Genomic DNA, 26,940 nt, shown 5'->3' with positions numbered 1-26,940 from the left:
TAGAGTTGCACTACTATTTGTACATGATTAACAGTTAACTTAAAGTACAATTTGATGAATACAGAAATCTGCAAATGCAAATTTTAACCTGCTTTATACAGTATGATCAGTTAAAAAAATAAATAACTCAAGGCCATTGGCCAGTCAATAAATGCCCATATGCCCAATGGGCACTAACAACTTGCCCATTGTCTCTTGCCTGCACCAAAACTGCAAGCGGTCACCACCTCTGGAAGGGGCATCCAGGGGGCATGCCAGGCACCAAAGGGATAAAACTAAGGAGGACTAGGTTGGGTTTTGGGAGGTATGGGATCAGGAGGGATGTGTGGGTCCACTGCAGTGGTAATACTGGATTGAGGGGACTTTGCTTCCACTGGAGTGGTTGTGTCCAATTGAGGGGGTGGTGAGTCCGCTGCAGTGGCAGGATCAGACTGAGGGGGACAGGTGTGGTGTGAGGGATTATTGGAGAATGGGAGGGACTTGGTTTAACCATTTTGGGGATGGTAAACCCCTTAATGGCAGGTATAGAGAAAGGAAGGGACACAGACTGTTTTGGAGGGTTTTTTCCGGTGCGGGAGGTACTGACTGGTATGGGGAAGTACGGTTGGTGGAGAGGTTTTGGACTTGGGAGACCTGGGGGATTTGCAGGTGGGGGTTTGGAGCTTGACTTTTTAGAGGGGGTGGAAGTTGTAGATGTCATGGCGGGGAGGTTGTCTCTTCTTCTCTGGAGGGGGTTTGGATGGGTCAGTAGGGAAGAGGCCATGGTCACAAAGGAAGACTTTCTGGGTAGAGGGGGAAAAGGAGAGGAAAGGGTAGGAGTTTTGGAGGGAGAGGGTTGTGAGGTATGCAGACTATCTGTAGATGCATGTGTGTTGTCAGCTGGTGTGTCTGTGATGGTGAGTGTGCTGTCTGTCTCCTGAGTGTGCATGGGTGTGGGGTTGCCCTTCTGTCTGTGTGCCATGTGTGGCTGTTGAGGTGTGTGCATGTGTGTGATTGGGACAGGTAGGGTAGTTGGGACAGTGGATGGGGAAGAGGTAAGATGGGTGAGGGACTGCTGGAGTTAGTGTAGAGACATGGGCCTGATTGGATCTGTGTATCGAAGACAGTTTAGAGTGAAGGACAACATTTGTGTCAAAATACTGGTATGCGCATGGAGGACATTCAGCACTGATGTCTGTCCTACAGAGATCTGTTTCAAGATGTCTATTGCCTCCACGCTGAGGGCAGCAGGGGAGACAGGGGCATGGGGTGAGGTTCCTGGCCCAAAGGGGAGAGCACCCCTGCCACGGGAGCAGCCATGGACAGTGGGATGGGGAGCAGCTTTTGAGGATGGAAATGTGAGTGGTGGTGGATTCAGATGCAGATGATTCATTTCCTTGCTCCGCCACCAGGGAGCCATCACTTGGGCTTGAACGGTCCTCAGATGTTTCATGTGGACTTTCCGAACTGCCCTCAGTGTGGCTCCCCTCATCCTCCGACCAGTGGATTCCTCGATTTCAATTTTAGCACTGGGCCCAGACTGGCGCTCTGCTCCCCCTACATCCGTGGCACTGTCTCCTCCTGTTGCAGGTGCTGATGCTGTGAATAAAAATGTAAAAGAATCGCATTAGGCATCTGTATGTACTTGGCACATGGGTGACATCCTTAATCATCACATTTCAAACTACTACACCTGTTTCACTAATGCTTTCTCCTCTTCATACAATAACATACATGGCACTTTTCATTATGCAAGACAACCCTTGCCCCCATCACACATGTGGTTTTCTGACACATTGGGTGTATCAAGATCATTTGTCAGGTCCACAATGTCGACTAGTTCATTATGTAGCAGGTGATGTATTGTCTTTTGCACCTGATGGTCTTGTGTCATGAAATACCTGTCTTGTCATCTTGAAGGGAGTAGAGAGCTCACAATGGGAAAAGGATTCACACAATCGAATTGAGACATGGAAGCCTTTTCATCTAATTGAGAATCATTGGCTGTAATGTCACAGGTTAATTGACATCCTTGTGGAACTTAAAGCTTCCAAACTCGTTGCATGGGTCATATCACACAGATAACAGTGATTGTGCTCATTTTTCCTGCAACTTGTGTTCTTCACTGTCATGTTACATATATGTCTCTGATTGAGTTCAACAAGGTAGTAGGCATAGCTAGTGTGAGAGGAACATGGCCTACTGTCATGGTGTGCACATTGTAAACGGCTCACCATTTTCAGATGTGAACAATGGTCAACACACTTCCAAGATCAATAACTGCATCTTCACAATGCTTCTGGTGGAACACAATGCCACTGGCCCATGGGTGCACTCTCTGTACAGACTATCAGTATTGAACCTCCATTCTGCATGAATCAAGTCAACACTGTGTACCAATCCTGACTTCAGAGATCCTCTTTTTTATGTCCCAAGACTGAATGTCCCTCACTTCCATCAGACATATTGCACACTTCCGGCATCTTAAATTAATCTTGTGTACCTTCTCAGTGTTTTTAAAAATACTTCAAAATGATGCATATCTAACAACACTCATGCTGACAGCGATGCATTATACACATGGTTTCCAAAGCTCCAAGTGGGTATAGTCAACAGCATTTACAGACATGGAAACTGTTGTGAATGTGAGAGAGAGAGAATATATACTTTTATTTGATTTAATAAAAACCATAAAAGGGTGGAAAAACCACCATAAACAAAAGTTTCAAGGATATACATTGTGATTATTATTATAAATTTTTTTTAAAGTTAACATGTAAGCAGAACTTTCAATGGTTACAAAACCAGGTATTCTAATGCTGCACAAGTTGGTTAACGGGTTCTGTGTTGGCCAAATCTCTTGCTGCATTTGTTAAAAAGTTTATGGCTCTGCAGGACAATGGGATGGATGAGCCCGTGAACTTGCTCTACAAGTTCTTATTTGTTCCTTCCTAAAGAGCTCCCGGAGGTCCTTTTTGCGCATTTCTGCCAAGGCGGGGCAGATGCATAGTAGATGCAGTAAGGACTCATCCCAAGCTCCACACAGGCGACATTCCTTTGATTGCCATACGTGTTTCCACTTTGGGGTCAGGTCCTTTGATGGGTATGACCCTAGCCTTAGTAAAGTAAAAAAGTGTTTTTTCTGGTCCGAAAAGTGATCCAGCAGGTCGGGTTGGGGTTGCAGCCTCTGGTATGACTGGATCACGGCCCAGGCATGTTTGTTTTTTGCTAAGGCATTTTTGTCTAGTAATATGGAATGCCGTTTAATGGCTTTATTGACCAATGGTTTAAAACAAGAGTAGGTGGGTGCTGTAACCCATGCCTCCTCTAACCTCAATGCTGAGAGGGAGGCCCTCAGAGCTTCGAAAATTGAATTTTTGAAGCTAGCTTGCTTTTCAATTTCCGCCCAACAATAATGCGCGAGTGTGTTTTCCTCTGCCTCCCACATCCTCCAATAGTACTTGGCTAGTATGCCTTGTTTGTCAGGGATCTGATTTTTTAAACCATACTCGAGTCGAATTTGGGCTTGTGGAATGTGGCGGGGGATTGCAAACAGTTTCTTAAAAAGGATTGACTGTTCCAAGTTCAGGCCTATAGCGTCCTTACCATTCAAGATTTCTGTGCCATATGAGATGGAAGGCAGGAATTTTGCTGCTGTAACCTTTAATAGATGCCCAGTGGAGCCGCCTGCAAGTTTGTTTTTTAAAGTTTTAAAGGCAAACTGCAGCTGTTTAGATTTCGTATGACTTTGGGACATATGAGTCTTAAAAATAAGTTTGCGATCAATTTGGAAGCCAAGGTATTTGTATGAATCCACCTCGGTCAGGTCGTTTATCCAAAATCCAGGTAAATTTGCGGTCAGCTTTATGATGTTTGTTAAAGCTCATCACCTTAGTTTTTTTATGATTGATGGTCAGTTGGACCGAGGTGGTATAGGCTCCGAGTTCAGTAATTAATCGTTGCAAACCAATTGGTGTTTGCGCCAGTAAAACAATGTCGTCCGCGTATTGAAGGCTGAATATGGGTGTTGTCCCGAGTTTCGGAGGATCACATTTGATAGACCCGAGATGCTCGTCCAAGTCAGCGGTATAAATGTTAAAAAGGCACGGTGCCAACACGCACCCTTGTTTTAACCCGTTGAGTGTATGGATCTTCTTGGCAATGCTAAGTCCGTCTCCTTTCCTAATCTGGACCCACGTTTCGGAGTACATATTGGTTATAGCCTCCAGCAGCTTAGCTGGTACGCCCCAGTTGCACATTTTTGCCCATAGCCTGGCTCTTGAGACCTTATCAAAGGCCGCTTTAAGGTCGATGAAACATACGTAGAGTGGCCTTGAAGTACGAAGGGCTTGATTGGCCATGAGTGTTACAGCGGAAATATTCGTCAAGGTGCCCATCCCAGCCCTAAATCCGGTTTGTGTTGGGGGAATGAGGTTTGTTCTCGCCACCCAGTCCTCTAGATCTACCAACAGGTTTGATGCGTAAATTTTAGCCTCCGCATCAATTAACGCGATCAGTCTGTAGTTTGCAGGATCGGAACGAGAACCCGATTTATATATTGGGCTTAGAATGCTTCCCCTCCAAGAGTCAGGGATCATATTAAAAGTTAGAATGTCCGAAAAAAGAGGGGACAAATAATCTGCCCAGAATGGTGGATTGTGCCGAAACAAGGCATTTGGGAGGCCATTAGGCCCGGGGGCACCCTCAGATCTTAATTTTTTTATTGTTTTCAGTACTTGTTCTTTAAGAATCCATAAAGGAGAGTCAGAATCAGAGGGGAAGTTGTTTTTCATTGAATCTCTAATGGTAACTCTGTTACTGAGTTGGGAGCCACAATCAGCAGTGCCTGGGGAGAAGATTTCGTTATATAATGATTCGATGTGGGCTCTCCATGTGTCCTCCATGATGTCCGAATTGTGGTGGCGGTTCCTGCCATTAGTTAACTGGTTGATGATGTCCCAGAAAAGCTTGGAGTTTCTTTGTTTGCAAGAGTAGTGGAGTTTCGCCCAAAGATGTTCCTGGAATACTTTCTTGGCCGCCATGATATCTTTTTTAAGGTCTTTTTTGGCTTTGGAAATTAAGAGCAATTGATCTTTGGTAGGAGGTGAGCCCTGTGTTCTTAGTTTTCGTAAGTTTTTGTTCAATTGTTGTTTTTGAATTCTCAGGCTTTTGGTGAACCATACTGCCCCCAACGGTTTGCCTGCTTTTTTGCCAATGGCCAGTTTAGACCAATTTTGGTTTAGTTCAGTAGTGAATGTCTCCCAGGCCCGGATGCTGGATGGTTCGAGATTAAATTTCTCCAAAATGCTGATGCATGTTGCCATAAAGTCACTTATATTATCCTTTTTCCAGATGAGGCGTTTGAGATTATAGCAGTGGAGTTCTTGAGACTTTGCGTTAGTGAGAATTGAATTTATATTGTTACTTAGGAGTATGAAGGATTGCGGTTGATGGTCACTCTCTGCTCTATCCAAAATTTGAAAGTTTTTGATCCGGGAAGCTAAATTATGATCTATAAAAGAGTAGTCAATAATTGAAGCTGACTTTTGAGTGACCCTTGTATATGCCACTGGGGTATCAGTTGGACAGTGCCCGTTAAGCATACGCAGGGAAAGATCATACAAGTGAACTGCGCATTGCTTGCCAAGGGTGTCGTGTCGAGTTTTGGCCAGAGTGTCCCGCCTACTGACATTTGTTTCTTGCAATAAAGACATGTTAAAGTCCCCTGACAGAATGATGTTAGCGTCGGGGTAAGCAAATTTTAGAGTGGCAAGAGAGGCAAATAAGTTGTCGATGCTTGCCCGTTTTTGTTTGGACGCAGGATGAATGTAAATATTTATAATCAGTAAACTATTGAAAGGCGGAGTGTCAAGTTTGACACATAACAGCCAGGGGGAATCAAGGTCTATGGAAACGGCGAATCCAGAAATGTCGGTTGAAATGAAGGTGGAGAGGCCCCCATTTGCTCTCCCTCGATTGGTCCCCTTTGTGGCCAGATTCTGAAATTCCTTGTAACCTACTAGGAGAGTACATTTTATTAACCAAGTTTCCTGGAAGAGGAGTATTTTGTATTGTATAATAAACTCCATGAAGTCAGGGTCTTCTAATTTCGTCCCAACGCCGAACACGTTCCAGGAGCAGATTTGGTAGCCTTTAGGTGAATTTGTGGTGACTTGTGGATTTTTTCATGCCTTGGTTTGAATGTGTATTTAACATCAGCCATGGATCAGCTAGTGACCACCTGTGTTTTTCAGTGAATGGCATGTGTTGTCACTGTTACAGAGCCAGACACATGGACTCACTCTTTTGAATGGAGAAAATGAAATCTTCCCCACAATCATGGGACCGGCTGGTGTGACAGATGACCAGAGTTTTTATACCTGTAATTGGCAGGTGAGATACATAGCATAACACTGAGCAGCAAGGCTATGACCTAACAGTGGCACAATGAGCAAGCAAGAATCACCAATCCCTCAATCTTGATTTCAACTGCTGTAGGTATGTATAGTATGGCATATTCACACTTGTTTGCTCCAATGACAACATGCCTCACACATTTGTGCAGACCACAATGAGAACAAGTCATACATTTGTAAATGTGCTGGCACATGGCATTTGCATTACAACCAAAGGTTACCTCCAGCCCAGGTTTCTGTGAATTTTGATGATCAGATGAGCATGGCACTATGTTCACTTACATGTACATAACAGACTCACATCTCCCTGATGACAGAGATGTTCTTGGGCATCAAATTATCCCTGTGCATATGCAACTTACAACATGGATCAGTGGGTTTGGCTGACTTACACCCAGTAAAAGGGGCAGCAGGCTTAGCTGCTGTAAAATGCATGTCTAACAAAGTTGTGCAACAAGGCACATACTCACCCCCTCTTTGCTGCTGTCTGGCTTTCAACTGCCCATGCAGGTCAGGGAGGGCCACCTCTAGGATGCGGCGCATGTGTGGGGTCAATGTCCGGCGCTCGCCCCTCTTGCCAGGATGTGACAGGCTCAGCTGGACCTCAGCAATAGTCTTGGTTCAGCCACGAAGGTCCTGCCACTTCTTGCGGCAGTGATAGACAAGCCAAAATTCCAACCTCAGGGCACGCACATTCCGGGAGATGGTCCTCCAAATGTTTTCCTTCTAATGGGGTTTTACCTGTAAGGATGACATGGTGACAGAACCTTAATGCAAATGCTAGACTTTTCTGAGTCACCAGCACACACTGTTAATGCTCTGTTTGACCTGAATGTCTAAGGGCTATGCATTTGGCATGGTGTGCAGTTGTCCAGGGTCCTATGATGACACCGTCCCATTACAACAGTGATGACATGTTCCCCCAGTACACACACTTCTACAGCAGTCTACCTGCCCAGACCAGTTATCTACCCACTTTTATAGTTACAGATAACATTTTACCTGATTGACAATGAGATTCCTAATGCTAGTAGTGCATGGTGTTTGCACATGGTCAAAGAAAATGCAGTGTAGTCATCACTCACCTCCTCCTCTGGTTTGCCATACACCTGGTTGTGCAGTGGCAGGAGGGTGTGCAGCAAGGCCTTGTTCACCTCCTCACTGAAAGCAGGGGCCATCTCCTCTGTCCATGCGATTGCAGCTCCCAGTGATAGGTTAACAGCAGTAGAGAGATGGGGTGGTGCAGGAATGTTTCAGGTAGTGCAGGCAAGTGAAGTCTCTAGGGAACAGGCAGACTTATATATGATGTGCAGGGGCAGTCACAAATGTAGGCAGACAAAGTGATAGGTTTGCGGCGCTCGCATTATCTGAATCGGTCCAATGCACAACATTGCTTGGATACGACACGCTTACCACAAGGTTAAAAAATTCATCATCTGACCGCGATTGACTTTGATAGATAGGTGATGGGAGATTACCGAGTCGTGTTTATGCGATGATGACACAAACAGAAATGAGCGCCGGTTACCATAACAACGACAGCCAATAGCTGTGACCGAATCGGTCCGGATGCGGCGACCGCATCCTTTGAATACTCACCCGCATCGTTTCCCATGTCAACCAACAGCCAATGGCTGTGACCGAATCGGTCTGGATGTGGCTACCGCGTCCTTTGTATACACAACCGTATTGATCAGCATTACAGCTTTCAGTGTATGTCCCAGTCAGAATCGGTTAGGATGCGGCTACCGCGTCCTTTCAGTTATCAGTCTTCAGGGCAGACACTGCTGTGATTGTTTTTTTTTTGCGCATTGCATGTGTGTAGACAGTTTTTCCATGGTGGCATTGCCCTTTCAATATATAACTCACACTCCCATGAGGAAATATCCTTGAGGGGCAAATGAGAACACTATTTTTTTAGTTTCATACATACATTTTGACAAATGTATTCCTTTTACCCTACTAAGCTTGATCACAGTGCAAATTACTTTTGGGATATACAAATGCGTTTTAATGACATGTTCGCTGCTTTTGGTGACTAAGTGAATCCAGTGTACATTCTGTGAGAATGCTGACAGTATATGTTGTGTGTGAAGTCATGTATCAAGCATTAATATTTGAATGAGTATAATGTGACATTAATCTGCCACATCAGCTGGTGTTTGTCATTTCATATACTAGTGTAAATTTGTCTCCCTGACATAAGTAAGTGATGGAGTAAATGATGCACCGCCTACATTGTTCATGTTCTAGGTATGTGATTGTATGTTTATCAAACATGACAGTGTCCTCCCTGTGACATTTGTGAGCAGGATTATCATTGTGAGACGCTGTGTGTATATGTGTCCCACATATATGGCAGTCCATGATCCTGTTGTGGGTATTTTCAAAACATGTAATTCTTGTCATAAACTCATATCTTGACAGATTTAGTGTGGAGGTGCAGAATTTGTAATGCTACATCAAATGAATGGTGACAGACAGTAGAGGTTTTTTACTGTACAGCACTCTCATTGCTGTGCCACCGTCCCTTGGTAACATGTCTGGGAAGGGTACTAATGCTGTGACATGTATGTAGGGTAAGGGTTATTAATGACATGTCTATTATAAAGATTCTGTACTTTTATTTTTTTAACTCAGTCATGTTCAGTTTGTCTCAATGCATGTTGCTTTGTACATTGTAAACCGACACCAACTCTGTTTACACCCTACATATAGGTATCGTAGATGTCCTTCAGTCTACAGGCCCTTTCCTGACACACAGACCATGGAGGAACATGATACCATCAGACGATATCAGTTCAACATGCCAGTTATTGAGGATTTGTCAGCACAGTTGGCACCACACCTGCAGCCGCAACACCCATATCCTCTTGCGCTGACCCCCAAGGTGTAGGTGATGACAGCCCTCCATTTCTTTGCCACAGTGGGTGCGGTTTTGTCTTTCTGTGGGTACTGGGGATCATAGAACTGGTGGCCCACCTCACTGCACTGATAACATCTAATGGGTCCCCTATGAACAGGTTTACCTGTCGGGCCCCTGGCTTCTTCTCAGGGGAGGCTGGGAACCCTTCCCTTGGTTCCCTTGGGAATTACGTTAGGGCCCTTTCTGGAACTCCCTCTGTTTACCCTTGTCCCCCCACTCTTCTGCTGGGGACCCTGCCCATCTTTGACGAAGTCTCCCACTTGACCCTCGTGGACCCGGGTACTCACCCAGCGGTCCGCCTCTTCAGCAAGCTTCCTAGGGTTAGTCAGCTTGCTATCAATAAGGTGCTGGCGTAGCTCTGGAAAACAATTATTTGACAAGTGCTCCCATGCAATCAAATTAGAGAGCACTTCAAAATCGTTTACCTTCCTACCCTTCACCCAACCATCCAATGCTCTGCCAAAGAAAGAAACATATTCTACCCAAGTTTCTTACAATTCCTAAACCTTTTTCTAGTCCAGGGGTCAACCCATACCTGGACATTAAGGCTTCTTTCATGTGCACATAATAATTCTGATCCTCAGAAGGCAAATCCAATAAGGTATTCCGCCCATCACTGAGGAACCGCCCCCACAACCCCGCTCCCCAATCTTTCTCAGGGACCCGGTGGGAGGTCATAGCTACCTCATAGGCCTTAAAACATTGCCCAATATCTTCATTCTTATGAAACTCCTTAATTACATCATTGGGAATAAACACTCTTGTTTCTGCAGGCACTGATGGTGTGCTGCCACCAGAGGGAGTAATTTCTAAACTCTTGGCTTTCAATTCCAACTCCCTCAACAGCCTTTCATGCTCAAAATGCATTCTCTTTTCCTCCAAGGCTAACTTCTTATTCTCTAACTCCATCTGACCCCCCATTTTGAGCTTGCCTAGCTCCATCCTATGCATTCTATCTCTTTCCCTGTCCTCCAGCTACTCTGGGGACAGGCCCTTTGAAGAAACACTGCTGCCTGGCCTGGCAGGTACTTTCTCCCCGGTCAGGCCCAATGGCCCATCCAGCTGCCCATCTACATTCTCTGTCTCATCCCGAGGCTCTTCAGGATGCTCAATAGCATTTCTAGATTTCAACCAGGCCCTCAGCGCTTTTTGGAACTCTTCCATCTTGGTGATGCCTTTCACACGGATTTTAAATCTCTTACAGAAGGTTTTACGCTGTGGCACAGTGTAGGTATCAACCCTCTCTTCTTCAAATTGTAGATTCATAGATGTGTTGGATGCTGCTTTGCTCATGAAGAAAAACCAGTTGGCAGTTCTCAAAAAGCACAAAGAAGTTCCAAGGAAAATTCTACCAAAACAGTATGTGGTCGCGTTATGGTCTGCAGTCACTAGTAGTGTACACCAATCACTGTATATGAATCACAAATGCAAGTCCAAATCCTCACCGCTGACCACCAATGTTAGAACTGGGGGTCTCTAGTTGGCAGAGGTAGGTACCTTTGACCAAATAGGGACCCTTGCTTCTAGTCAGGGCAAGGGGCTACACTTCTAAAATAACCCCTGCTCACGCCCTTGGTAGCTTGGCACAAACAGACAGACTTATCTCAGAGGCAGTGTAAAGTATTTGTGAACACATAGAGTAATACAGTGAAGACACTACAAATGGACACCACACCAGTTTAGAAAAATAAGTAATCTTTACTAGACTTAACACAAGACCAAATGACAAAAATCCACAATACTGTAATCAAAAATAAGACTTAAAAATGGTAGATATAGCTTAGTTCAATGTAGACGGTAAATGCAACACTTTACTCTCAAAGTACCTTGGATGTGTCACGCAATACAAGCAAAGGGGTCTCAGGGAAGGTGATGCGTTGGTTCCTTGCTTCGAGGGAGGTGATGCGTCGGTTCCTTACAGCAGCGCAGGGGAGGTGATGCGTTGGTTTCTTACTGCGTTCCGGTTACGATGCGACAAGATGGCGCCTTGATGCGATGATCTGGTGCGATGTGACAAAATGGTGTCTTTGATGCAATGCGACAACGTGGATGCGATTCGTGCACGCCCGACGGCCGTGCGGTGAACTCAGAAACCTCTGAGCTGCGACAGGCCCTGCGATATGCTTCTCCGGTGATGCGACAGCAACCTCTGCGATGGCAACACGCTTCTCCGGAAATGCAAAACGCTTCGTTAGTGATGCGACGGCGAACAGCGGCGGCACGCTTCTTCGCCGATGCGATGGCAACTGCTGCGGCGGTGACACGCTTCTCCTCGTTGCGCCGTGCTTCCAGCTCCAAGTGACACGCAGTCTTCCCTGAGGGCCCAAACAACAGTAGGCACTTCTCTGCAAGTAGAATTCCCAGCAAGGAAATTCAGGCGGAGCTGGTGGTGAAGTCTTTGTGTCCCTGAGACCTCAGAACAGGAGGCAAACTCAGCTTCAAGCCCTTGGAGATCTTCCTTAAGATAGTAAAAGTACACACAAAGTTCCTTTTCTCCTTTCCTTGGCAATAAAGTAACCACTGCAGGCCAACCCCAGAAATAGCAAACAGCACAGGGGCAGTCTCCTCCTTCAGCTTTCTTGGTTCTTCTCCTTGGCAAAGGTTCGCCTTGATTCCCAGAAGTGATCTAAAGTTTTGGGGTCTGGGCCCAATAGTTATACCAGTAAATCCTTTGTCCTCTGAAGGCAGATGGTGCCTGTTCCCAGCCAAAACCAGTTCTGTGCAGCTTCCTGGCAGGAGGTGGAGACAGCATTGATGAAAGCAGACCTGGCCCAGGTAGCTGAAAGGAAATCTCCTCCCCCTACTCTCTATTCTATGAGGGCTCAGGTCAGTGAATGGAAATCGCTGCCCCCCACTCTCTATTCAATGCAGGTCCTATTCAGCCCAGCCCTAACTCATCAGACTGCTGGAGCCCCAGCCCTCCTGTCACTCACAAACCAGACATGCAATACACAACCTAGCAGAGGCTGGCTGGATGGTTAGGTAAGAAAATACCTACTTTCTAAAAGTGGTATGTTCAAATACAGAATGTTAAAACCAACTTCACTAAAAGGCGTAGTTTGTCATTCTGAGTTCAGGCATACTAAATTTGTTTCTCTACCATGTTTCCTGGGTCAGTTAGGATTATAAGATGTTATAATCAACCTGCCCATTCTGGCCTATAGGAGCAGGTAACCTTGTAATAGTAAAAAACGAAAATGGCTGTAATTCCCTATCAGGACGTGCCACACACATCAGGGTATGTCCTACCTCTCACATACAATGTAACCTGCCCTTGGGACTACCTTAGGGGTGACTAACATGTAGAAAAGGTTTAGGGACTGGCAAGTGTGTGCACTTGCCAAGTTGACATAGCAGCCCCAGGCTGCACACAGGTTCTGCAATGGCAGGCCTGAGCAATCTTTTACAAGCTGCTTCTGTGGGTGGCACAACCAGTGCTGCAAGCCCACCAGCAGCATTTGATTTACAGGCCCTGGGCACACATGGCACACTGTACTAGGGTCTAACAAGTAAATCAAATAAGCCAATCATGAAGTCACTAATACATTACAATAATTTACAATAGGGAGCACTTGCACTTCGGCACTGAATAGCAGTGGCAAATTCATGAAAGCATCTAGATCAGCAAAACACATAGAAAAAATACAGGAGGCAACAGCAAAAAAGTGGAAGGGAGACCCACGCCAATGGTGCCAGGTCTAACAGGCATGGAGTGGGTTTGTGAGGATTAATAGGTCCTGTGCACAAACGCTCCCATTTTACATGTTCATGTTCAGAAAGTGTGTTTCTTACAAACACATTTCTTCATAGGTATATTATCACAACACTGTACATCTTGTTCAAGGACCAAGTATAGTGAGCACACTGCCCTTGCAGTTGTTGTCCTTTAGGAGACAGCACTGACTCGGGTGAATAAACAATGACATAGGTATCTGACCTCAGGCACAGTACAAATGGGTCCAGTGTTTATTATATAAACTGCCCCAAGCCATTGTTCAGCAGAGGAGCATGTCCATGGTTTATCCTGGATGTTTCCCCATGTCTGAGCTCAAGCCCTGCAGATACTCATCACTATCCTGCACTGGATGGCACCCTGTTCTACACCAGACTGGCTTCTGGATAAAAATGGGGAGTTTGACCACTCCAAGGTATCTGGCAATGTATTCATATAATCACTGCAATAATTATAATGGTTGAACTATTAATCTTTTTCACCATTATTGTAATGCTGGTTACAATGCTTGGTTTCCTTCTGCTAATAATTGCAGCACATATATTTTATGCAAGAATCCAACTGCTTCAATAAATGTTTGAAATGCCAATCTGTGTATTTCTTGTGTCTCCCTTTGGCATTCCTTAGATAACAACGAAAGGGTGGATCTCTTTCCATGGTTTCCTTGTGAGAATTATGGTAGTCATGTTCTAAGGTTGCAGATACCATCCTGTTCCCTGTCAGGTTTAGGGGTCCAGGTGGTGCAATGTGAGTTAGCCAGGAATCAGGCCAACATATTCTGATGGTATGAGTGGACTCATAGTTTTGATGCATATGTTATACAAATGCACGGTCTTACTGAATTAGTAGGAACTGTACGACATTATCCTTCGCAGGCATACATACACTCAGCACATGCATATAACATACTCACACTGAGCAGCACTGCATTATTCCTGTATTGTACCATTTGTAGGCACTCATACACCCAGGAAATGGCAATAGCATACACGCACTGCACAATAATGCATTACATGTAGATCACACATGCACTGCGCAGCACCACACACCAAACCAATGTATGCCAGGGTGAGTTAAGCACACACCAGTGGAACTTTAAATGAGTGACTCCTACCGATCACTACATAGTATGCTGCCCTTGCCAAGCTTATGCTGCTTAAACCCTGGTAAGGGCAGTAGCCTTTTACCACTATGAGGGTAGTGCTTTGGGAATTCCTCCCAGTCTAACAAGACCGCAACCTGTAAACCATTCCTATGTCATAGCCACAGCCATGTCTGCTTATGACAACAATAATCAGTATTATGGATCCAGACATCAGTACAGATGGGGAATTCAGGGCAAGGGTGCACGTCCATCACCATATGAGGTACTTTTCCATCCCAACAGCTCCGTCCTCGCCATCTTTCCCCGTCTTCTCCAAATTGCCTAACACTATCACCCCTTATGTATTCCACGCACATTTATGCCTCCTCTCACACCATGGCCTTTCTCCCTCTGTTCCCCATTGCGTTTCTCATTTAGCCTCTTTTTTTTCCTGTCTCCTTTCATCTGCGACTACTCTCTCTGTACTGTTCCTGGCACCCCCTCATTCTCCTGGTGTCTCTTGCCCCTAAGCATATCTAACCTCATGCCTCTCAGCATGGCCCTACATCTACCACTGTCCTGCCTCTCAAGCCATCTCCAGTGGCATAACAAAATCCCCCGCAGTCTCCCGCACTGGGTCCAGAGCATGGGGGCGCCCCTGCATGTACTTTGCAGGGGGACACCCTCAAGTTTCGTTACACCACTGGCTATCTCCCTATGTCACCCCTGCCCACCGGCTCCTTTCACACATCAAAAACACTACTATTAAATCGAGACTCGAGACTCGGCATCTCTCTACAGTCTGTGAGTTGAGTGAGCTATTGGCAGAAGGACTTGCACTTTTGAGACCAGTGTATTGGTGAACGTGTCGTAACCATTAGCACTTTTTCTCGTCTGTTCTGAGAAGTTCAAGTCCAGAGTATAATTGAATTCACCTGTCTGAGATAAATGCATATTCTTTCAGTCCAATCAAACGACTGGTTAAACACTGGGGAAGAAGTAGCGGGTCATGGGTTAAAGAACATGACGGAAAGCTCTGTTGGATTTAAACCAGTTTCCGCAGTGGATTTTGTACAGCGCATGTCTTTCTCAAATATTTTTAAAATAATCCGAAGCTATTTGTTTGGAACCAACTTATAAACGATTGTTGCAAGCAACTCCAAAGGGGCTAAAAGTGCAAATCGGAAGACATGGCCGTGCATCCTAGCATATTTCAAGCAAGTACGGTAAGAAAGAAAATCACATCACCAGTTCAATTGCATTCAGGAGGTAAAGGGCAGCTGAGAGTCGACCCTAAATTATACTTGATCATGGCATCCTTCCTTCAATTTCACTTCCAGGAAGAGCACATACCCTTTGCACTGCAATTAATTTGCTGATGGCCTGTTTGGGTGGCCTCCGGGCAAATTCAGGCTATTCTGTCCATGTGCATTTTTATTCGACGGCTAAGTCTATTTCGTGTTTAAAACTTTTTCGCTAAGCATGAGTTTTAGCTTAACTTTTTGTACATCCTGCCAACAAATGTTCTGTGCAAAATATATGACAATGAATAGGAAGGCGACTGAGTGAGCAGGTAGTAAACATACGGCCTATCATAAAGACAAAACATTAAGCTGCAAAAATCAATGTCAATGGTTTTAAGGAATCGTGAGTATAATAGATACAATTTAGAGTGAGCAAAACAAATGGTCAACCAGTGGATATTTTGAGCATGTCATTCGTGAAACACAGGAACACAAAAGTTAATCACAACATAACATGATTGGAAGTGCGCAAATGATAACACAGAAGTCTCTGAGAATCGGACATGCAACTGTATAGCTGGGCCTTGTCCTACAGTGAGCCGTGACACAGACTTAAATTGTACCATTGCTAAATTAAAACAAAAACTGAACTTTTTGTTACCTGGTCTTGTTTCCTTATTCTTTTTAGAATTCAAGACAGAGATTGCTCATCGTTTAAGGAACGCATTGATTTGCATATTAATATAAAAAAAAGTGTGTGATTATAAAATACATTTAATGTTTATCTTATGTGATACCCAGGGTATGAGAAGATAAATGTATTGACCTATAGTTTCCAGGGTTCTGGAGGAAATCCTTTGTAATCTCTGTCCTAGACCAACGTAGTGATGCTACTATGGAGGTGTTGGTCTTTAGGATAGAGTCTCCTCTGCAGGTCAGCTGGAAAGGGGCGCTCATTTATCGCCCCCAGGACTCCTAGCAGACTTCTCCCTACAGTTGGTCGAACTATTAGCCCCGTATGTGAATGCATGTAATAATTTCCTACTGTTAGGAGATTTCAATATCCATAGGGAGTGTCTTTTTAATTTAGATGCCCAGACTCTTTTGGCTGACCTATCCCTCTTAGGCTTATCACAGCTCAATGAAGGTCCGACTCATGTAGCTGGTCATATTCTGGATATTATATTCTCGAACTCGTCTAAGATTCAGTGCGAACTCCCCCAACAACTTACCTGGTCAGACCATTCAGTTATTGAATTTTGTATTCAGGACCTTGTAGACCCCAAAATCTGTAAACCAGCTACATTCCGTTCCTGCAGGCAGTGGCAGAAGGTCTTTGCGGTAAACTTTCAAACTGTTTTTCTGAGACCTCAAAACTCTGCCTCGGATAATATTAAGAAGGCACTGTCCAAATATAATTCGGCTGTTTTACTAGCCATCGATCACATTGCACCGCTGAAATCCTTCTTGAGTCGTTCCAAACGCCCTCAGGCAGTCTGGTTCTCGACTCATCTGCGTGCTCAAAAACAGTTCTGCAGAAAGCTGGAGAGAATCTGGCGTGCCTCTCATAATGAGGCAGACAGAGATCGGTTTTATTCCGCTCTGTCCAGCTATCATAAAAACATAAAAACAGCGCGGAAAACCCACATAATTTCTCAGTTAAACCAGGCCGACAACTCCTCAAAAATCCTTTACCAAATTATTCAGTCCTTCTTTAATCCTAAGGCATGTGAAAGCTTGGAGGCCCCCTCTCAACAGCTGTGCAATGATATTGCTCTATACTTTTCACAAAAGATAGAGCTTATCTATGGAAAGATTACTGCAGCAGGAAGTATGCTGCAGATCCCTTTGGCCTCGGACCAATTGAATATAACAGACACTCAGCTGTTAGAAAATGTCCCCGCTATTACTTTGATAGAGGTTGAATCACTGATCCACAAGATAAAGCCTGGGTCCCCATCTGACCTCATTCCAGCTAAAGTGATTCCATCTCTAGCAAAATATTTGTCCCCCTCAGTACAATTCCTCATTAACCTTTCTCCAACAGATGGTCAGGTACCGCGGGAGTGGAAAGTTGCCCAGGTTAGACCAATCCGTAAGAACACTAAAACTTCATGGACGGACCTTTCCAATCTCCGTCCCATCTCACTTCTCCCATTTTTTAGCAAACTTATGGGAAAACATGTTAACACCCGTCTTTCCAACTATGTCGAACAGACTGGATGTTTAGATCCTTCCCAGTACGGTTTTAGGCCCAAGTACAGCACCGAATCAGCACTACTAGCAGTCACAGATAACATCAGGATGAATGTAGATAAGGGCCACTCTATGATTCTGGTGCTGTAGGACCTATCTGCTGCGTTCAACACAGTCTCCCATAGTATTCTGATCAATCGATTGGAAGAGGTTGGGCTAAGAAAATCAGCCTTACTATGGATGCAGAGCTTTTTGTGGGACCGCTCCCAGGTTGTTAACCTAGGCCCTCATCACTCGGCTCCTATGGAACTGACCAAGGGAGTTCCCCAGGATTCATGTTTGAGCCCCACATTATTCAACATCTATGTTGCTCCCTTGGCCAATCTCCTGAGGGCATATGGTTTTATCCCCATATCGTATGCCGACGATACTCAGTTACTCTTCCCACTTAACAAATTTACACCGGCGGTGCGGCTGGCCTTCTCGTATGGGATGAGTGCCATATCACGCTGGAAGAAGAATAACTTCCTCCAGTGTAATGTGGGAAAGACTGAGATAATGCTTTTTGGAGAGGCCCCCCTTTTATGGACTCCAGATTGGTGGCCGACCGACCTGGGTCCTCATCCTGCCCCAAGCTTACAGTTAAAAACCTAGGCATCCGCCTAGATCTAGCTCTCAATCTGAAGGAGCATGTTGCTCAGACAGCTGGTTCATGTTTTAATGTAATAGGCATGCTACGTCAAGCCTTTCCTTTACTTCCTGATTCTACCCGCAAAACCTTAGTCCAGGCACTAGTATTAAGTCACCTGGACTATTGTAATGGTCTGCTGGTTTCTGCTAATGATGCTTCGCTTAGCAGATTGCAGGTAGTTCAGAACACGGCGGCACGTTGGTCCTTAATGCCCCCTGTAGGACCGCCTCCCGCCCTCTCCTTTTGAAGCTGCATTGTCTCCCTATTCGCCAGCGGGTCAAATTTAAAATTTGCTGTACCATCCTTAAGGCACTATTGAACTTGGCTCCATCCTACCTCTCTGAGAAATTCTTTCACCTATGTACCAGCAAGATCCCTCCGTTCGAGTGCTAAACATTTCTTGGTGGTGCCTCGGGTGAGAAAAGCAAGAGTAGGGGGAAGAGTGCTTTCCCATCTCGGCCCCCGTAATTGGAACAAGCTCCCTTTGTCTTTGAGACACTGTCTAGCTCATCTACAATTCAGGTAGCTGCTTAAGACCACCCTGTTCTGCGCCTGCTGATAGATGCTAGAACTGTCACATACCCTCACAGCCCGCTTTAAGCGCAGAGATACCCCTTTGGGGGTCGAGTCTAGCGCTATATAAACAGACAAATAAATAAATAAATAATTCCAGTATACAAAACATGAAATGTAAGTGAGGAAAAATACGCCCTGTCCAGGGTTCATCACACTCTTCTGACCTGGCTGAGGCATAATTGCACCATTTCAACCTCAAGCTCTCACACATCTTGTTTTGATTCTCCTTTATTTCTCTTACCTCCCCAACCAAAGATTGTATAGTGATCAACTACTGAACCAATTTCTTACTGATCACTCACTGCAAAACACTCACTTTTCCTCCATGCGCTGTAATTCCAACCAAATTAATTTAATTTGTTCCCTAAACCATTAGCCAACTCTCCAACTACCACTACTCCTTCATCCTCCAACTAAACTATTGTTTACTACTCCTGCCCCTCAATCAAGGACACATATAAAAAAAAACACTTTCCTATTTCCATACGAACGTTCCTAAATCACACAAACAATGGCTTTACACCCCTAATAAAATACTTTTTTTTGGCTAAATTGTACACACTGGAAACATTTGAATCTCACTATACTCTAGGCCACTCGACCCCAGACATTGAAGAATCTAACAATCAAAACTTTGAAAACCATTATACAAGGACTTCTCCATACATGAAGGAAAAAACATAACATGTCCACCATTAACCCTACAAACATCCCTTAAGAACCGTCAACTATACCCTCACTGCTGCCAAATAATATTACTTCCAAGATTTAATCTTTTGATTAAGCTCTCCCCTTAAGGACATCTTTCCTCTATTTGCACACATACTAATTTATTTCCCTCTCATCTAAAGACTTTGCCTGGCTTTCAACATCACCAAGAAGCCAATGCAAGACACCTGTAACACTGGAGTGGGCCTATCACCTTGCAATCCCATCTCTCTACTCAGCTTCTTTCAACAAACCAAGGTCATCCAAGAGAGAAGATCAAACCTTTAGATCATTCCAAGACCTCTCCATCGACAACCTGATTCATGAACTCACCTCTCACCCTGCCAACTTCACGTCCAATGCTAACGTTCTTATAAATGACTCCAACTATATTTTGGAAAACTATGTGAACATTGATGCTCCAATGAAAACACGGTCAACCTTCAGCACCTTGGTACACTAAAGCCACCTACTATGAAGATGATGTCTTTCCCTGTCCCTTCATCAAAGTGTTTTCCACAGACACTTCCCCATCCCTACGCACCATTGTCAATGCCTCCTTCACTCAAGGCATCTTCCCAGAAGCTCTTAAGACAGTCCATGCATCTGACTGCTAAAGGAACCTACATTTGACCTTAATGACCACCAAATATCAGCACAACACTCACCCATTCGTTACATGCAAGATCATTGAAAAAGCTATCATCATTAATTCATACCATCTCCTGAATGACTACTAAAGTGACTTCATATCTTGCTGCAGAAAAGAGACCACATATTACACATTGCAATGCCCTCCTGACCAGAGTTGAAGATAAATACTGCTTAATGATTTTGCTGACCCTCTCAGCTGTCTTTGATACCGACAACCATCCAACCCTCATCTACACCCTGGAGGCTTGAATCAGATTCTCTGGCAAGGTTCTTCACTGGTTCTCCATTTACATTTTTAATTGACACTAGTTTGCCTACTTGGGCACCTTCAGGTCTCAATAGGCTCCATCACCTGCAGAGTCTCCAATGGTTCCAAACTGTTTCCTATCATCTTAACCTCTACTTGGAGTGCTTTGGGACTCTGCTCACAGATAAATGCATCAAGATTCCCCAGTACGATATTGGTATACAACTCTCCAATGAAGCTTCCTCTTCTCCAGACATCCAATGCCTTAAACACTGCTTGAACCTCACCCCAACCTGAATGTACGACCCCTACCTGAATCTCAACCCAGCCAAGACAGTATTCTTGTAATTTGCCAAGAACAACAAGCAAGAAATAGTACAAACCTGGCCCAAGGACATGAACCTTGACGGCTTCAATCTCCCTTGCCCTGTGTCACTTTTGCATCACGTTAATTAATACATTTGTGGTGCAGAGCTTTCATAAAGATTTATAAAGCCAGGCAAAGCCACCCTGTTTGGCTTTGAGTGGCCTCATAAATCATGAATAAGGTGACGCACTGCAAATCACTGTATAGCCTTACTCTGCGTCCGGGAGGTGTTCAATGGGCATGACAGTGGGTTTTTTCAAGCAACACCCATGAATTTTGATGCTGTCACAGATTTACAAAATGATGTAAACTGGGGAAGCGTCAAATCCATGCGCTTCCCAGGGTGAGTTGTAACTAGGAGAAATACGTTCATTTAGCAGCACACATAGAAAGAGGAAAACACTTTGCAGGATTGTTTTTGTTGATAGGTGTCCCTTCCTGCACTAAAAAGTCCTGCCTGCAATGGAGGTGCCCTTGCACCGTGATGTAAGGGTGATTAGATTGGTGCTAGGCTGCCAGAAAGGCGCCAGCTCTGGCAGAAGGGCAGGAATACACCATATTGCTTAAATACGGTGCATTTCTGCCCTTTCACTTTTTCGTAGGGCAGTGCAGCAAGATGCCTTGTAGTGCTGCCCCACACTAAAATGCCATAAATGTGGCCCCAAGTTTCTTAGATTCACTTTGAGCACCAACTTCACCATCAAGAAATACATTGCCACTAAAACAAAGTTTACCTGATACCAGCTCTCACGTCTAAAGACTGTGAAAACATTCTTTCCAGATAGTGACTTCAGAACTGCTGTTCAAGCCCTCATGCTTGCATTACCCCCATGCTCATAAATCTTCATTGTTTCCCCTTGCTGGGCTGCACCATTTTCAAAATTGACTGCATTATTACCCAGTCCACTGGAATTATGTAACTGTGTGGCTGTGCCTTTTTTTTTATCTAATTATGTATTTGCAGCATTTACCACATAATCCTTTGTCTGCTGCATAATCTGCCAATTGTAACAAACAAAATTGTTTCCAGCTGAAACAGATCCAAAGTAAGTAAAAACAAGGCGATGTGTTGGAGTGCAGTCCAGGATCATTCACAAAGGTTAATTGATCATCTTCCGGTTGCTTATATTTTGATGTTAAACTGGGACTAATGAGGTGAAAGATTTGCCCAGACTGTATTACCATGTGTGAAAATGACAAAGTAATGAAGCAATACTATCAGAAATTGTTTCGCATTATGCCCCTGAATTTGCCTTTTCTTGATGCTTAATTTAGTCAACACTTCCACATGATTTGGTGCTCCCCTGCTGCATGATTCCAGTGGCCCTGATCATTACAAAGGAATCATGACCAGAACCCATGCTTGTCTTGGGCCACTCTGACCAGCATCCCTGCTGTTCACCATCTCTGGTGGCTCTCAGCACGCCCACAACAAGACCACCATCAGGCTTGATACTAAGAGGTGCAAAAAAGTAAGAACCTAGGCAGCATGCCTTTTGCATTGGTGCACCTGGGCTCTGGAACAACATAACTATAACTATAAGGAAAGCTTCTCCAAATTAAAAAGGTGCTAAAGACACACCTCTTTACAGAACATGATATAACAATGTAGTAACAATCCAATAACCAGCTCCCTTAATTATCATTTATTGATTGTATGCTTGCCTTAGACACTGCACAGCCCCCCGCTGCCTTTCTGGCTGGTTTTGCACTGTACAAACACCACATACATACATACATGCATACTCTTCCCACTGAACATTTTGAACTCAGATATTACAAACACAGCAAGCATCCTCTTTCCCAATTGCATGTTTAATTCTGCTAAGCTGTCATGTTTCGCATACAGCACCTTCAGCCTCCAGGGGCCTCATTTATGAGATTTTGCCATAGGGCAGCGCAGCAGGCCTTCCTGTTGCGGTGCCCTACGGCAAAAGAAAAGGGCAGAAATGCACCATATCTATAAGATTCAGCCTATTCCTGTCCTTTTCCCCTGCGTCAGCGCACAATGGGCTGCCATGCGCCAATGCAGGCACATTTGCACCATAACACAGGCACCTCTGCACCATGGAGCAAGTGTGCCTGCGTTGTGGGGATGATTATTTTTATACAGGAAGGGAAACCTTTCTGTACAAAAATAATCACAAGAGGCTTTTCCTCTTTCTATATGTGCTGCAGAATGAAGCACACGTAGTAAAAGGAAAAACGAGAAGAAATAAAGATATTTCTCCTCGTTGTGCCTCCCTTACGCCTCCCCTGGGGAGAAGTAAGCTTTTGGCACTGCCTCAGATTTATGATTTCTTGTAAATTTGGGGTAGTGTCAAAGGGCCATGGATATTGCTGGAAACACCCCCAGCAACACCCATTGCATGCCCCTTTAACGCAGAACACTGCGTTAAAGGGACTGATATTTATCAGGCAGAATTAAGCCAAAAAAGTGCTTCTGCGCCACTGAACGTCACAAAAAGTGATGTTCTGGAGGCGCAAGGAGTCTCATAAATGAGGCCCCAAATATTCAAACCACTTGCTCAGTCCACTCAAGTCTTGAGATGCCTGATATCGCTTTAATCTTTACAATGGCACCTACCTGAGGTGTTTTCATTCCCATGGTGGTCTTGATCCTATTAAAAAATAACACTGCAGAAAATGCATACCCTGCTAACCATTGTCCCGTCTCTCAACTTCCATTCTTTACATAATTCTAAAGCGATTAGTATTTAAATGTTTTACCAGAGCTAAGACAACTAAATCCCCAAATTGTTATCAAACTTTGTACCACTTATTGCTATTTTTGTGTACACCATTTTTTGTTAAATGCTCCTACTCTTCTTAAATACATTAATACATTTGGTATTTGCATCTGCAATAACCCATGCCTTATAGTGTCCCTGTCATTTTTATTTAATGGCCACATTTCGGTTTGGGGGGATTTTTCTTTTTTTTTCCAGTGGAAATACAATGCCTTGCTCAGGTTCTTATGTGAAAGGATGAAAAGTGCAGAAAGCATGCATTGGATTGTTCATGCAGTCTCAATAACTATGATATCTATGATATTTACTGTACAAAGGAGACTGCACTGGTGTCTTCCGGTATAGCCAGTTTTAAACACAGAGAAAAATGGGAGTAAATAAAAGGTAAATGAAGCAGCAATGTCCCATATATATGAGTTGTATCGTTTTTTACGTCTGTGCCTTCTTGAAAGCTGCACTCAGAACCAGACAAACTATGCTGATTAATCCGACAGAATATTTTATGGGCAGCTTGGAAAAGTACACCGATCAGGGTAGGTGGGGGGGGGGGGGTTCTTATTATCGGGCGGTAGAAGGAGCGCATGGCGGACCCTTTTGAGGTCTTTGCCCTCTCTCCGTTCCCCGCTCTTGGTACTATAACTGCGTTCTCCCCCCTTAGTCCATAACAGTGCACTTTATTCAGAATACGTTTTTATATCCCAGGTTCCCTTTTAATTTTCTGATGCCTGATGTATTTTGTGTATAATATTTCTATGTAATTGGATGGTCTCAATTTTATGCCACCCTGGTCACTGCTATTGTGTTTTGTTTCATACACTGTATGTCCCTTTCTAATATTTTAGATATTCTGTACATTTAAATCATCATAAATTTTAACTTGTGTTTACAGCTATGTGAAATATTTCTAATTTACTTTTATGGTCTTTTGTTTGAAAGACCGAATAAAGATTTTGATGATGGTTGATGATGAGTTAGATCGAGTGTTGATAATAAGGCATCAATTAATAAAAAATAAACACAGTAATTATAGCATGTGGATGTTACAGTATGCTTGCTCTCATGAGCAGTATACTTCTTATTGCCCAGATGATAACATTCTGAACTTAGAGGCTGTTACAATCTACATGTTCTGTGTAGACCATGTATCAAATGAGCACCAGGGGTTGAAACGCCAAAACATTTTCTGTTTCAATTGGACATGAAGGGCCTGATTTAGATCTTGGGGGGTGGGTTACTCCGTCATAATGGTGACGGATATCCCATTTGCCGGAATATAAATCCCTCTATATCCTATGGGATTTATATTTTGGTTGGTGAGATATCCTTCACAGGCCCTAGGTGTTTTTATTCAGGCTTCCACTTGTACTACAGCCTCTGCTACATTTGAAGAATCCTAAGATCAGGAGTATCTGTCTTTCTGTCACTGTGCACCCTCACATTATCCCTGAACACGTGTCTCACTTGCATTGCCCCATCACATGGAACACCTATTATGAATGCATTGTTTGTTAGTAACTGATGCCTTGCTATCTACACCTAATATAACTAATATATGTGAAAAGCAACATTTTCTTGTCACTTATTGCGAATTAGGGGGTGCATTTTTTGGCTTCCAATAATGTTTATCTCATACGAAAGGAATCTGAGGGAATCACTGTATTCTATTTAACAACTCTGCTACAGGAACAGTACTTGCTTGCTAGGCACAGGCCATTGTGACCCAGTTGTGGAAAAACACACTTAAGACCTAGCCATATTCAATAATTTTAGACCTATCTTGTTCTTGCCATTTATAGCTAATGTAGTGGGAGAAGTAGCAAAGAAGCAATTTTCAGCCTTTGAAGAACGTCATTCTATATTGGATACGCACAGACAGGACTTCATACCTGTCAAAGAACTGAGGTCACTGCTCTAGCAGTAAATATTCAGCTGCAGATCATCCAAGATGTCAGCAGTGTTACTGCCCTTATCATAATATTTCTATCCACAAAGTTTGATACCGTGTCCCACTCTCTTCTCTTCTTCCACCCTGTTGGCGACGATTTTACTTCAAGGACCTACTCCTGTCACCTCTACAAGATCTTCAAGCAACTTCAAAATATCAACTCAACTCAAGTCATCTCAACTGGCATCTTGACCCCACCAGTGACCTCCCATCGGTCGCCCACTACCACTCTGCCAGTTGTTCCTTTGTGTCTGCGCAAGTGCTGTGCCCTCAGTGGGAGTAAGCCTGCCAACATTTTCAACGTCTTCTATCGATGCTGCGCCTTCATGTGAGGGTAAGCCTAACGTATGGGAAATACTGTCTGCCAGTTGTTCCTGTGAGGAAAATCGCCTGAGAAGTCTACACTCAGTCTTGGGTATCTACTTTCCAGAGCTATTGCTACGTGTCTTTTGCTGTACTTTCAATTCAAAACTCCTGTTCCTGTCAGCACAGCACGTGTGTTTACAATTCAAAGTGCCAGTTGCAACCGTCACAGCGCAGAGTGTCTTCAATTCAAGGTACCAAAGTACCATTTCAACTCTTTTAGCAGCTCCTGCCTCTGCCTGCTGTCCACACTACAACAAGAAAACTCTGTTTCTTCTATGCCTATGGTGTGTGTTCAAACCTGTTCAACTCTAACTGTATTTCAAATGCAACGATGTCACAAGCAATCAAAAATATTGCACCTGCGAAGAAAGTCTATTGTTTGGATATTACTTTTACATGTCTACTATCTACATGGGCGCAGCACACATCAAGATTTACATGGACATGTGCCTTGCTCCAAATCCGTCTACCCTTCCATGGATAGCGACCTAGCAGGAACACCAGTGAGAGATAAGGATGTTTCTAATTTTAAAAGCTCGGTTTCGTTTACCAAGGCAAGTGGATGTTTTGCATGTTTTCCTGTTTTCAGTGTTGCACCACGGGACGGTTTTCAATCCCCTCTGAGTGGTTGTGGCATCTGCTTGCTACCTTCCTGGCAACTTCAGTTCAGTTTTTTTTTGTCCATTGAGATCGGGAGATAACTTTCGGTTTGGGCAAGTTAAAGTGTTTGGGAACATTTTGCCTGCTTAACTACACTCGAGAAAACTTCATGAAAGGGTTATGTGTTTCAGCCTGACATGCAGAGGAGCAATTTTCAAACAATATGGTGTGTGACATTGTTTTTGTTTTTCCTGTGTTTTACCCGGCGCTGTCTATTTTGAAGGTGTTTCGATTTGGAAGGTGGGCCATTGTTTTTTTTTATTTCGATGGGATGGCAGTTTAACATTATTTTATTTGAAAGAAATCAAGAGCGTGCGTTCGTTTGTGCACGCGATCTCACCTCTTTCTCGTCAGCTTCGGAACTCTTCCTACGTTGTTTTGTTAGCTGATGAGGGACG

The 26,940-nt window shown here is 44.0% G+C and overlaps 1 long non-coding RNA gene across 1 annotated transcript; it reads right to left on the bottom strand.

Annotated features, from left to right (window-relative positions):
• Positions 1–77: 77 nt before the first annotated feature.
• On the bottom strand, positions 78–26,940 carry LOC146834733 (uncharacterized). The gene is made up of 4 exons (XR_014960329.1): positions 26,883–26,940; positions 7,481–7,674; positions 6,866–7,136; positions 78–1,578 (listed from the first exon to the last, which is right to left on the bottom strand). It is a non-coding gene; the product is annotated as an uncharacterized LOC146834733 (long non-coding RNA).

This window comes from Triturus cristatus, chromosome 4_2, assembly GCF_964204655.1.
Source record: "Triturus cristatus chromosome 4_2, aTriCri1.1, whole genome shotgun sequence".
In the NCBI taxonomy this organism is placed as follows: domain Eukaryota; kingdom Metazoa; phylum Chordata; class Amphibia; order Caudata; family Salamandridae; genus Triturus; species Triturus cristatus.
This window is presented reverse-complemented; position numbering and strand designations above follow the sequence as displayed.